Source organism: Scyliorhinus torazame, chromosome 12 (genome assembly GCF_047496885.1).
Source record: "Scyliorhinus torazame isolate Kashiwa2021f chromosome 12, sScyTor2.1, whole genome shotgun sequence".
NCBI classification, from domain to species: Eukaryota; Metazoa; Chordata; class Chondrichthyes; order Carcharhiniformes; family Scyliorhinidae; genus Scyliorhinus; species Scyliorhinus torazame.
The window spans coordinates 68,218,579-68,231,257 of NC_092718.1; the positions used below are offsets into that span (position 1 = coordinate 68,218,579).

General features: G+C 50.1%; 1 protein-coding gene across 1 annotated transcript in view; it reads left to right on the plus strand.

Annotated features, from left to right (window-relative positions):
- Positions 1 to 12,679, plus strand: part of LOC140386465 (alpha-tectorin-like) — a 110,784-nt gene that overhangs the window by 35,357 nt on the left and 62,748 nt on the right. The window lies entirely within an intron of this gene.

Here is a 12,679-nt window from a genome sequence, read left to right on the forward strand (position 1 = left end):
GGGGCTGCCATTCCGTAGAGCAGGGACTCTTTTAGGTATCTGGGGGTGCAGGTTGCCCGGGAGTGGGGGAGGCTTCGTAGGTACAACATCACTAGTTTGGTGGGGAGAGTGAAAGCCGATCTGGCAAGGTGGGACGGCCTTCCTCTGTCGCTGGCAGGTCGGGTACAGGCGGTTAAAATGAATGTGTTGCCGCGATTCCTGTTTATTTTTCAATGCCTACCGATTTTCCTGCCAAAGACTTTTTTCAGGGAGATTGAGGGAAGGATTACCTCATTCATATGGGGAGGGAAGGTGGCCAGAGTGAGAAAGGTGCTGCTACAGAGGGGAAGGCAGGCAGGGGGTTTGGGTCTCCCGAACCTGTTGTACTACTACTGGGCGGCGAATGTGGAGAAAGTGCGGAGCTGGGTCAGAGGGGTGGATTCTCAGTGGGTCAGAATGGAGGAGAGTTTGTGCAGGGGGTCGGGGCTGAAGGCACTTGCAACAGCGCTGCTCCCGATAGCTCCGGGGAAATATTCAGGGAGTCCGGTAATAATAGTTTCATTGAAAATCTGGAGGCAGTTTCGCCAACACTTCGGGTTGGGTTTAGGGTCAAGGGAAATGCCAATTCGGGGGAACCACAGATTTGAGCCAGGGAGGTGGGATGGAAGTTTTCGGAAATGGGATGAGAAGGGGATTAAAACGCTAAAAGATTTGTTTCTTCGGGGTCGGTTTGCAGGATTGAGGGAGCTGGAAGCGAAGTATGGGCTAGAGCAGGGAGAAGGGTTTAGGTACATGCAGGTTCGGGATTTTGCCAGGAAGGAGATACAGAGCTTCCCGGTGGAGCCGGCCTCCACATTGCTGGAGGAGGTGTTGACGACAAGGGGGCAGTGTCAGCGGTGTACGGAGCTATTCTGGAAGAGGATAAGGCACCACTGGAAGGGATCAAAGCAAAGTGGGAGGAAGAGCTGGGAGAGGTTATAGAGGAGGGGGTCTGGTGTGAGGTGCTCCGGAGAGTGAATGCCTCCACCTCATCTGTGAGGTTGGGGCTGATACAGCTGAAGGTGGTATATAGAGCGCACCTCACGAGGACGAGGATGAGCCGATTTTTTGAAGGAGTAGAGGATGTGTGTGAGCGTTGCGGGAGGGGGCCTGCGAATCACGTTCATATGTTTTGGTCCTGTCCAAAGCTAGGGGAGTACTGGAAGGAGGTGTTTCGGGTAATTTCCAAGGTGGTGCGTGTGAAACTGGACCCGGGTCCCCAGGAGGCCATATTCTGGGTGTTGGGCCAGCCAGGGTTGGAAACGGGAGCGGAGGCAGATATCATAGCCTTCGCCTCGTTGATCGCCCGAAGGCGGATCCTGCTGGGATGGAGAGCAGCCTCTCCACCCAGTGCCCTGGCGTGGCGGGGGGACCTGTTGGAATACTTGACCCTTGAGAAGGTTAAGTTCGAACTGAGGGGAAGCTCGGAGGGGTTCTACAAGTCATGGGCACTATTTATTATGCACTTTCAAGAACTGGATAACACCGGACATTAGTTGGGGGGGTGGGGTGGGGGGGAGGGGGGCTGTGTAGATTAAGGGTGACTATGGGTAATCCCTGATTCCTTTTTTGTCATTTGTTTATGTAAACATGTGGGCTGAGGTTTGGGGGTTGGTGGGTGGATGGGATCGTTGTTATTATGGGGATTGACATATCTTGCTGATTATTGTTTATTGTTGATGGGTGTAAATGTGGGAGAAAATGTGAAAAAGGAGGAGAATAAAAATATTTTATTAAAAAAAATAAAAATAATGATTACCCAGTACACTTTCTATTATTAATCTCAATCCTTATTTATGTAAAACTATTCTAGTGGCATCCTAGCTATTCAGTTTTAAGAGATCTCATCGCTGGACAACACCTTCAACATTTCACCCCCTTGACCATCAAGAATCTATCCAGCTCTGCCTTAAAGATATTCAAAGATTCTGCTTCCACTGCCTTTTGAGGAAGAGAGTTCCAGAGACTCTCAAACCTCTGAGAGAAAAATATTCTCCTCATCTCGGTCTTAAATGGCTGACCCCTTACTTTTGAACAGTGACACCTAGTACTAGATTCTCCCACAAGAGGAAACATTCTCTTCGCATCCACCCTGTTAATATCCCTCGGGATCTTAAAGGTTTCAATCAAGTTGCCTCTTACTCTTCCAAAGCACTAGTGGAATCAACACTAACCTCTCCAACCTTTCCTCATAAAACAACCCACCCATTAATGGCATCAGCAGAAAATACTGGCGGGGAGGCTGCAGAGGGATTTGGACAGGCTGGGAGCGTGCGCAAAGAAATGGCAGATGGAATACAGTGCAGAAACATGTGAGATTATGCACGTTGGTGGAAAGAATTGGTGGAAACAAACCTGTTGGACTTTAACCTGGTGTGTAAGACTTCTTACTGGAAACAATAGAGGCATAGACTATTTTCTAAATGGGAAAAGGCTTCGGGAATCTGGGCCGGGATTCTCCTTTCCGGCGGGAAAACCGGCACCCCCAAGGTGAGGAATTCTCACCTGTCTCGGGGGCTAGGTGGATGGCGGAGGGGTTGGCGCTGCTCCAGGTCGGATCCCCCCGCACCCCCTCCGAGGCCCTCCCCAGCCAACTTACCTGCCAGGTCCCGCTGTGTAGGACCATGCGTATACCACGCCGGCGGGACTGGCCAAAAACGGACGTCCGCTCAGCCCATCAGGGCCTGGAGAATTGCCGGGGGGGCCGCTGCCAATGGCCCCCGACCGGCGTGGCGTGAACCCCGCTCCCGCCGGAGAATACAGCAGTCGGCGTCGGGGCAGCGGGGTGGGATTTGCGCCGCCCCCCCGGGGATTCTCTGACCGGCAGGGGGTTGGAGAATCCCGCCCCTGATGTCCCAAAATGAGTCCTGTTCAGGATTCTCTACAGGTTAACATGCAGGGTCAGTTGGCAGTTCGGAAGGCAAATGCAATGTTAGAATTCACATTGAGAGGACAAGAATACAAGGTCAAGGATGTACTGCTGAGGCTGCATAAGGCTCTGGCCACAGCCCATTTTGAATATTGTGAGCAGTTCTGAGCCCCTCATCTCAGAAGAATGTGCTGGCCTTGGAGAGGGTCCAGAGGAGGTTCCCAAGAATGACCCCAGAATGAGGGCTTAGAAACATACAAAACAGAAGCAGGAGGGGGCCATTTGGCTCTTCGAGCCTGTTCCGCTATTCATCATGATCATGTCTGATCATCAAGTTCAACACCCTGACCCTGCCTCCCCCCCCCACCCCCCCTCCCACTCCCACCCCACATCCCTTGATCCCATTAGTCCCAAGAGCTATATCTAATTCCTTCTTTAAATAACGTTTTGGCCCCAACTACTCTCTGAGTGGGGAAATTTCTCCTCACCTCAGTCGGAAAAGGTTTATCCCCTTATCCTCAAACTATGACCCCTAGTTCTGGACTCCTCAATCACTCTGCTAACCTCCAATGAATATAATCCTAATCGACTTAGTCTCTCCTCATATGACAGTACCGCCACCCCAGGAATCAGTCTGGTGAACCTTCGCTGCACTCCCTCCAGAGCAAGAACATCCTTCCTCAGATAAGGATACCAAAATTGCATGCAATACTCCAGGTGTGGCCTCACCACTGCCCTATACAATTGCAGTAAAACATCGCTATTCCTATTCTGCAATCATCTCGCTATGAAGGCCAACATACCATTTGCCCTCTTTACTGCCTCCTGTACCTGCATGGTTCTACGAGCTTGTCAGACGAGCAGTGATTGAGGAGTCTTGGTCTCTGGGATTCCTTGCTGGAGGGTTTGCTAGTGCTGTTGGGAGGAGTTTAAACTAATTTGGGAGGGGGAGGGGCGCAGACTGTTAGTAGAATAGGGTCACAGCATAACACAGAAAAGCATTCGAGTCAGAGGGATACAGCGGTACTAAGTTTCACGGGAGTCAAACAATGTTGGATGGCCTCTACATTAATGCCAGGATTATAACAGGTAAAACGGATGAGTCAAGAGGGAGGATTGACATGTGGAATTGTGATATAGTAGCCATCACAGAGATGTGGTTGAGGGAGGGGCAGGATTGGCAGCTCAACATCACTGGAAATATCAAATCTTCAGGCAAGACAGAGGAGGGGGCATTGCATTATTTGTTCAGGAGTCAGTTACTGCAGTAAGGAGAGATGATATCTTGGAGGGGGCACAAAATGAAGCTCAGTGTTTATTATAGACCCCCAGATTGAGGAGCCAATAGTGCACAATTTGCAGGGGTGTGCAAAAATAATAATAGGGTAATTATATTAGGTGATTTCAACTTTCCCATCATTAGTTGGGATAGCCACTATGTTAAAGACTTAGATGGAGTGGAGTTCTTAAAATGTTTTCAGGGGAACCTTTTAGCCCAATATGTAGAGGCTCCAACAAGGGACGGTGCAATGCTGGACCTAATTTTCGTGAATAAGCCGGACAGGTGGTTGAGGTGTTGGTGGGGATCATTTGGTGGTAACAACCACAACATGGCAAAAAAAGCTTTTGGATTGAGAGAGAGCGAGTTTTAGTAAAATAAGGCAGGATCTGGCCAAGGTAGTCTGGAAACAGTTACTTGTGGGGAAATCTATAGAAGAGCAGTGGGGGGGATTCAAAAAGGAAATGGGGAGGGTACAGGCCCAAAATGTTCCCTCTATGGTAATAGGAATGAGTAACAAGCTCAGAGAACCATGGATGACCCAAAACATTCAGGATATGATGAGAAGGAAAAGAGACTTTTAGCAAGTACAAGGGGAACAAATCAACGGATGCATTAGTGGAGTACAGGAGATGCAGGATGGTGTTTAAGAAAGCAAAGAGAAAGCCCTGGCTGGTAAAAGTAGGGAAAATTCCAAGATATTCTATAAGTTTATCAATGGGAAGAGGATAACCAGGGAAAGAATAGGGCCCATTAGGGACCAAAGGGGGAAATCTGTGGGTGGAGCCAGAGGACATTGGTAGGGTGTTGAACAAATATTTTACATCTGTTTTCGCCCAAGAGAATGAGGAGGTAGATATGGAAACTGGGGGGGGGGGGGGGACACGGTATTGAAGATATCGGCAGGCTTAAAAGTGGACAAACCTCCAGGTCCGGACGAATTGTGTCCCAGGATGCTGTGGGTCTTGCGGGACGAGATTGCAGGGGCTCTGACCCAAATTTCTAATTTCTCTCTGGCCATGGGGAAGGTGCCAGAGGGCTGGAGAACAGCTAATGTGGTCCCACTATCTAACGAGGGTTGTAAAGATTAGCCAGGGAACTACAGACCAGTGAGTTTCATGTCAGTGGTAAGGCAGCTATTGGAGAAAATTCTGAAGGAGAGGATCTATCTCCACTTGGAGAGACAAGGTTTGATCAGGAAGAGTCAGCATGGCTTTGTCAGAGGAAGGTCATGCCTAAAAAATTTGTTTGAACATAGATGAGCATCGTGCAGTTGATAGTGTTTACATGGATTTCAGCAAAGCCTTTGACAAGGTCCTACATGGGAGATTTATAAAGAAGGCAAATGCACATGGGATAGAGCGTAACTTGATAAAGTGGATTCAAAATTAGCTTAGCTGGAGGAGACAGAGGATGATGACAGACAAAAAAGCAAATAAGTTGCTTTATTGCCTGGAAGCCAGTGTCCAGTGGTGTATCAAAGTGATCTGTGTTGGGTCCCCTCTTGTTTGGGGTGGCACGGTAGCACAATGGTTAGCACTGTTGCTTCACAGCGTCAGGAACCTGGGTTTGATTCCCAGCTTGTCTGTCTGTGCGGAGTCTACATGTTCTCCCCAGTCTGAGTGGGTTTCCTCCGGGTGCTCCAGTTTCCTCCCACAAGTCCCGATAGATGTGCTTGTTAGGTGAATTGGACATTCTGAATTCTGAGTGTACCCGAGCAGGCATCGGAGTGTGGCAACGAGGGCATTTTCACAGTAACTTCATTGCAGCGTTAATTTAGCCCTACTTGTGAAACTAATAAAGATTATTATTATTATTGTAATTAATATAAACAACAAAAATGGCACTGTGGGGGGTAGGATCAGTAAGTTTCCGGATGACACAATGATTGGCCGGGTGGTTAACAGTGAGGTTGAGTGTCTTGGGTTACAGGAAGATATAAACGGGATGGTCAAATTGGCAGGAAAGTGGAATTTAAGGCTGAAAAGTGAGAGGTAATACACTTTGGAAGGATGAATTTGACAATGAATGGCCTGACACTGGGAAGCTCTGAGGGACAAAGAGACCTTGACGTGTTTGTCCATAGATCTCTGCAAGCAGATGGGCAGGTTAATAGGCTGGTGAAAAAAGGCATATGGGACATTTGCGTTGATCAATCTAAGCATAGATTACAAAAGCAGGGAGGTCATGTTGGAGTTGTATTGAACATTGGTGAGACCATAGCTGGAGTACTGTGTGCAATTCTGGTCATCATATTATAGGAAGGATGTGATTGCACTGAAGAGGTGGCAGAGGCGATTCACCAGGATGTTGCCTGGGATGGAACATTTATGAAGAGAGGTTGGATTGGCTTGGGATATTTTCGCTGGAGAAGAGAAGACTGAGGGGCGACCTAATCAAGGTGTAAAAGATGATAAGGGGCATGGACAGGGTGGATAGGGAGCAGCTGTTCCCCTTCATTGAAGGGTCAGTTACAAGGGGACACAAGTTCAAGGTGAGGGACAGGAAGTTTAGAGGGGATTTGAGGAAAACCTTTTTACCCAGAGTGGTGACGGTCTGGAATGCACTACCTGGGAGGGTGGTCGAGGCAGGTTCCTCACATCCTTTAAAAAGTACCTGGATGAGCTCTTGGGCCATCATAACATTCAAAGCTATAGGCCAAGTGCTGGCAAATGGGATTAGGTAGGCAGTTCGGGTGTCTTTCATGCGTCAGTGCAGACTTTGAAGGGCCAAAAGCCCTCTTCACTGTATTTTCTGTGATTCCGTACTTGATGGAGTTTAGAAGGATGAGTAGGAATCTCATTGGAACTTTAGAATGCCGAGAGGCCTAGATAGAATGGATGTGGAGAAGATGTTTCCACTCGGAGGAGAGACTAGAACCTGAGGGCACAGCGTCAGACTGAGGCTGAGTGGGTTTAAACTAATGTGGGGTGGGGAGGGGGGTGATGTGTTAGGCATGTAGGTTCAATGTGGACTGCATTCGATGCAGGGAAGCTAGAAACAGACGTCTAACACTGGAGAAGATACAACACTGTTTTATTCAACGATAGAACTCATATACATATTCAGCTGTGGGTTGACACTATACTGAACTGACTGGAGACCTTGTAGTAGCCTGACCAGACTTACTAGCTATCACATGGTGTTTACATTTGCTAACTCGTGGACTCTGACTGTCTCAGTGCTGGGTCCCGAGAGAGCGGGAAACCTAGTGCCCTCTGGCTTTATAGTGGTAGTGTCCTATCTGGTGATTGGCTGCACTGTGTTGTGTGCTTATTGGTCATCCTGTGTGTCAATCACTGCCTGTCTGCATCTCCTTATATACATGAGTGGATATTATGACATCTCCCACTTTAAAGAAAAACTAAGGTGTGCGTGCGTATATATATATATATATATATATATATGCCTGACTATATACAAAAGGTGTCTAAATGAACGTATATACATAGGAAGGTGCATATACATGGCAAACAAAACAATATTTACAGAGGTTAAATCGATGAAGTCACAAAATGTACAAAAGTTCAGTCTACAGATTCAGTCTTTGTGGTGGGCGGCGAATTCTTGTTGATCGCCGCAGAGGTGGATCAGGAGCCGCCTGCACGTGGATAGGTGGGATTGCTGCCATCGCGGTGGTCGCATGGGCCGGCAGGATTGTTGGTAGATGGGTGGCCTCGTGGCAGGGTACGTCCGGAGGAAGCATTGTAGGCGGCGGGGCACTTCGGTCAGGTAGTGGGCGTGGAACTCTTCGCAGTGCCGGTCTGTTGCGCCGTAGCAGGGAGCCATCAGCCATGCAGACAAGGAACGATCTTGGAGTCACTTGTTTGATCACAACAGCTGTGGCTGACCAGCCACCCTCAGGCAACTGGACACGAACATGATCAGTTGGGGTCAGCTTGGGTAGATCCGTGGCATGAGCGTCGTATGTGGCCTTTTGTTGGGCCCGTGACTGCTGCATTTTCTGTAAGACCGTGAGGTGGTCAAGGTCTGGAACATGGATGGCTGGAACTGTGGTCCTCAGAGTGCGATTCATGAGCATCTGCGCTGGAGACAATCCAGTGGACAGTGGGGTTGCCCTGTATGCCAGCATCGCCAGGTTGAAGTCGGAGCCTGAGTCTGCAGCTTTGCACAGCAACCACTTTACAATATGGACCCCTTGCTCTGCCTTCCCGTTTGACTGCGGGTAGTGGGGACTGGAGGTTATGTGACGGAAGTTGTAGGACTGTGCAAAATCAGACCATTCCTGGCTGTAAAAGCAAGGACCGTTGTCGCTCATTACCGTGAGCGGAATCCCATTCCTGGCCAACGTTTCTTTGCTGGCTTTGATTACCAGCTTTGACGTGAGGTCGGACAGTTTCATCACTTCTGGGTAACTGGAGAAGTAGTCGACCACGAGTATGTAGTCACACCCCTTGGTGTGGAAAAGGTCTACACCTACTTTTCCTTGGGTTGAGCTGGCTGAAACCTCTGACAGGTAGGACAGTTGAGGACTGTGTCGGCAATGTCCTGGCTGATGCCCGGCCAATAGACCACCTCCCGAGCTCTGCGTCGGCATTTCTCGACCCCAAGGTGACCCTCATGGAGTTGGCCCAGCACCATAGCCCGCAAGCTCTGAGGAATTACGATCCTGTCGAGTTTCAGAAGGATTCCCTCCACCACCGTCAGGTCGTCTTTTACGTTATAGAACTGGGGACATTGTCCCTTCTGCCAGCCATTGCTGAGATGCTGCATCACGCGCTGCAGCAGAGGATCCTTGGCTGTCTCCTCACGAATTTGGACCACCCGTTTGTCAGAGGCCGGAAGGTTGGTGGCACACAACTGCACTTGCGCTTCTATGTGGCAGATGAAGTAACTTTGTTCACACGGTGTGGTAATGGACCTGGATAGGGCATCTGCAACGACCAGTTCTTTGCCTGGCGTGTAGACAAGTTCGAAGTCGCAGCGGCGTAGCTTAAGAAGAATTCGCTGTAACCGATGTGTCATACCATTTAAATCCTTCTTGATTATATGGACTAGAGGCCTGTGGTCCGTTTCTACAGTGAATTTTGGCAGGCCGTAAACGTAGTCGTGAAACTTGACTATCCCTGTCAGGAGGCCCAGACACTCCTTCTCAATCTGAGCGTACCATTGCTCAGTGGGCGCCATGTGGAGGCATATGCCACTGGAGCCCAGGATGAGGGGTCATCTCGCTGAAGGAGCACCGCCCCAATGCCTTCCTGGATTGCATCAGTCGATATCTTGGTTTCCTTGGTTGGGTTGAAGAACGCTAGAACCGGGGCTGTGGTGAGCTTTGCTTTCAGCTCACGCCATTCCTCTTCATGCGTGGGCAGCCACTGGAATTCCGTCGACTTCTTGACGAGATGGCGGAGGGCCGTGGTGTGGGATGCCATATTGGGAATGAATTTCCCGAGGAAGTTGACCATCCCGAGGAAGCGGAGGACCACTTTCTTGTCCTCCGGGGTCTTCATGGCGTTGATCGCCAAGACCTTGTTGGCGTCTGGCCGCACACCTTGCCACGAGATGTGGTCACCTAGAAACTTAAGATCCGATTGACCAAATGAGCACTTGGCCCTGTTGAGCTGGAGACCATGTTCATGAATTCTCTGGAATACCTTCTTGAGGCGAGCGATGTGTTCCTGGGGTGTTGTGGACCAGATAATTACGTCGTTAACGTATACTCACACCCCCTCGATGCCCTCCATCATCTGCTCCATGATGCAGTGAAATACTTTGGAGGCAGATATGATACAAAAGGCATCCGGTTGTAGCAGTAGCGACCGAACGGGGTGTTGAATGTGCACAGCTTGCGACTAGACGCGTCCAGCTGCATTTGCCAAAAACCCTTGGAAGCGTCCAGCTCAGTAAAGAATCTGGCATAAGCCATCTCACTGGTCAACTCTTCATGTTTTGATATCGGGTAATGCTCCCGCATGATGTTGCGGTTTAGATCCTTAGGGTCAATGCAAATGCGAAGCTCCCCTGACGGCTTCTTAATGCAGACCATGGAGCTGACCCAGTCTGTTGGCTCAGTGACCTTCGATACGATGCCCTGGTCTAGGAGGTCCTGTAATTGCTTCTTCAGACATTCCTTGAGGGGTGCAGGCACCCGGCGTGATGCATGAATTACAGGAGTGGCGTTCGGCTTGAGCAGGATTTTATATCGGTATGGGAGCGTGCCCATTCCATCGAATACACTGTGGTACTGCGTGATAATGTCATCTATGTCGGCTTGCAAGTTTCCATCAGGCGAGGCCGTCTCCGGTGATGATGACATGGTGTGGACTCGCTGAACCAGGTTCAGGAGCTTGCAGGCTCGAGCAGCGATGCTCTGTCAGGCCCAACGATTTCAAACCGCAGTGTTGCCTTGATCGCCTTGTTGGATACCCCTAGTTGACAGGAGCCACTGGCAGCTATGGCATTGCCATTGTACTCAAGGAGCTGGCAGGCCGGTGGAAGAATGCTTGGTCTGGCGTGGATGGTGTTGAGGTCGGATTTAGAAATGATGTTCACTGATGCGCCAGTGTCCAGTTTAAATTGTATGCGAGCCTTGTTAACTGTGAGGACAGCACACCACTCGTCGTCGGGATCCACACTGAGGATCGAGAGGCGTTTCGCCATTGTGGTGGTAGGCAGCGCATGTGTAGTTATGATGCCCACCCGGTACGGGGACTTGAGGCACTCAGCATTAGGGTCTGTTGGGCTGTCGGGATCGGAATCTGGCATGCCTTGTATTGAGCGGACACTTCTGCGCCGCAGCTGGGATCGCTGGCTGCTGAGCGGTGGAGCAGATCTGCAAAGGGCTGCATAGTGGCCAAGCTTGCCACACTGTAGACACCGGCGTCCTTTTGCCGGACATTGCCGCTTTAAATGGGCGGAGCCACAATTTGGACACGTCATGACGCAGATGTCAGCGCGTTCCATGCGCCATCGCGCATGTGCAGTGCGGTTGGTCGATGTACGCACCTGCACAGTCGGGTTGTCGGGCTCGTCGTCCACTCGGTCCACTCATGCGCAGGGACCCGGGAAAAGCACGCGAAACGGCCACTCTCCTCGATGCTCAGGCCCTGCATTTGTGCAATGGCCTGCACCCGTTCCACCTCGTGGGAGGCCAGCTTTGCAGTTTCTGCCGCCCTGATGTGGGAGTAACGATTCTTAGCATGCTCATGGACAACGCACGTCTCGATAGCGACAGAGAGGGTCAACTGTTTGACTTTCAGGAGCTGCTGCCGAAGGGAGTCTGAGTGGACCCCGAAAATGATCTGATCCCGGATCATGGAATCAGCCGTCGAGTCATAGTTACATGACTGCGCTAGGATGCGGAGATGGGTCACGAAGGACTGAAAAGGTTCATCCTTACCCTGAAGCCTCTGCTGGAAAACGTACCGTTCAGAGCTCTCATTCACGTCAATGTCGCAGTGGCTGTCAAACTTCAGCGGGACTGTTTTGAATTTTGTTTCGTCTTCACCGTCAGCGAACGTAAGGGAGCTGTAGGTGTGGATGGCATGGTCCCCCGTGGTGGAGAGAAATAGCGCAATCTTCCTGGCATCCGATGCTGCTTCGAGGTCGGAGGCCTCGATGTACAAGAGGAACTTTTGCTTGAAGATTTTCCAATTGGCGCCGAGGTTGCCGGAGATGCGGAGCTGCGGAGGAGGCTGGATGTTTTCCATTCCACCGGATGGCTGCTTGCTGGTCAATGCTGATTCACTTGAGGTAGGTCCGTCAAGATCAGTATCACTCTGGTACCATGATGTGTTAGGCAGGTAGGTTCGATGTGGACTGCACCCGATGCAGGGAAGCTAGAAACAGACATCTAACACTGGAGAAGATCCAACACTGTTTTATTCAACGATAGAACTCATATACATATTCAGCTGTGGGTTGACACTATACTGAACTGACTGGAGACCTTGTAGTAGCCTGACCAGACTTACTAGCTACCGCATGGTGTTTGCACTTGCTAGCTCGTGGACTCTGACTGTCTCAGTGGCTGGGTCCCGAGGGAGCGGGAAACCTAGTGCCCTCTGGCTTTATAGTGGTAGTGTCCTGTCTGGTGATTGGCTGCACTGTGCTGTGTGCTTACTGGTCATCCTGTGTGTCGATCACTGCCTGTCTGCATCTCATTATATACATGAATGGATATTATGACAGTGGGAATCAGAACAATAAGCCAGCAATGGTAGAGACTGGGGATCAGCATGGTACAAGGCCAGCTGGCTAAGAGGAAGGGCAGGCTGGGGGAGGTCAAACTCAGTGGGCCTACAGGTCTGGAGTGTATCTGCTTCAATGCACGTAGTATAACAGATGAACTTGGAACCTTGATTCATGGAACTTGGACATGGTTGCGGTATCGGAGAGTTGGTTAAAAAGGGACAGGACTGGCAGTTAAATATTCCGGGATATAGCTGTTTTAGGTGATACAGAGGGGAAGGTATTGGGAAGTGTGGCTGTACAGAGGGATCTGGGTGTCTTGGCACACCAGTCAATGAAGGTGGAGAGGCAAGTGCAGTAAG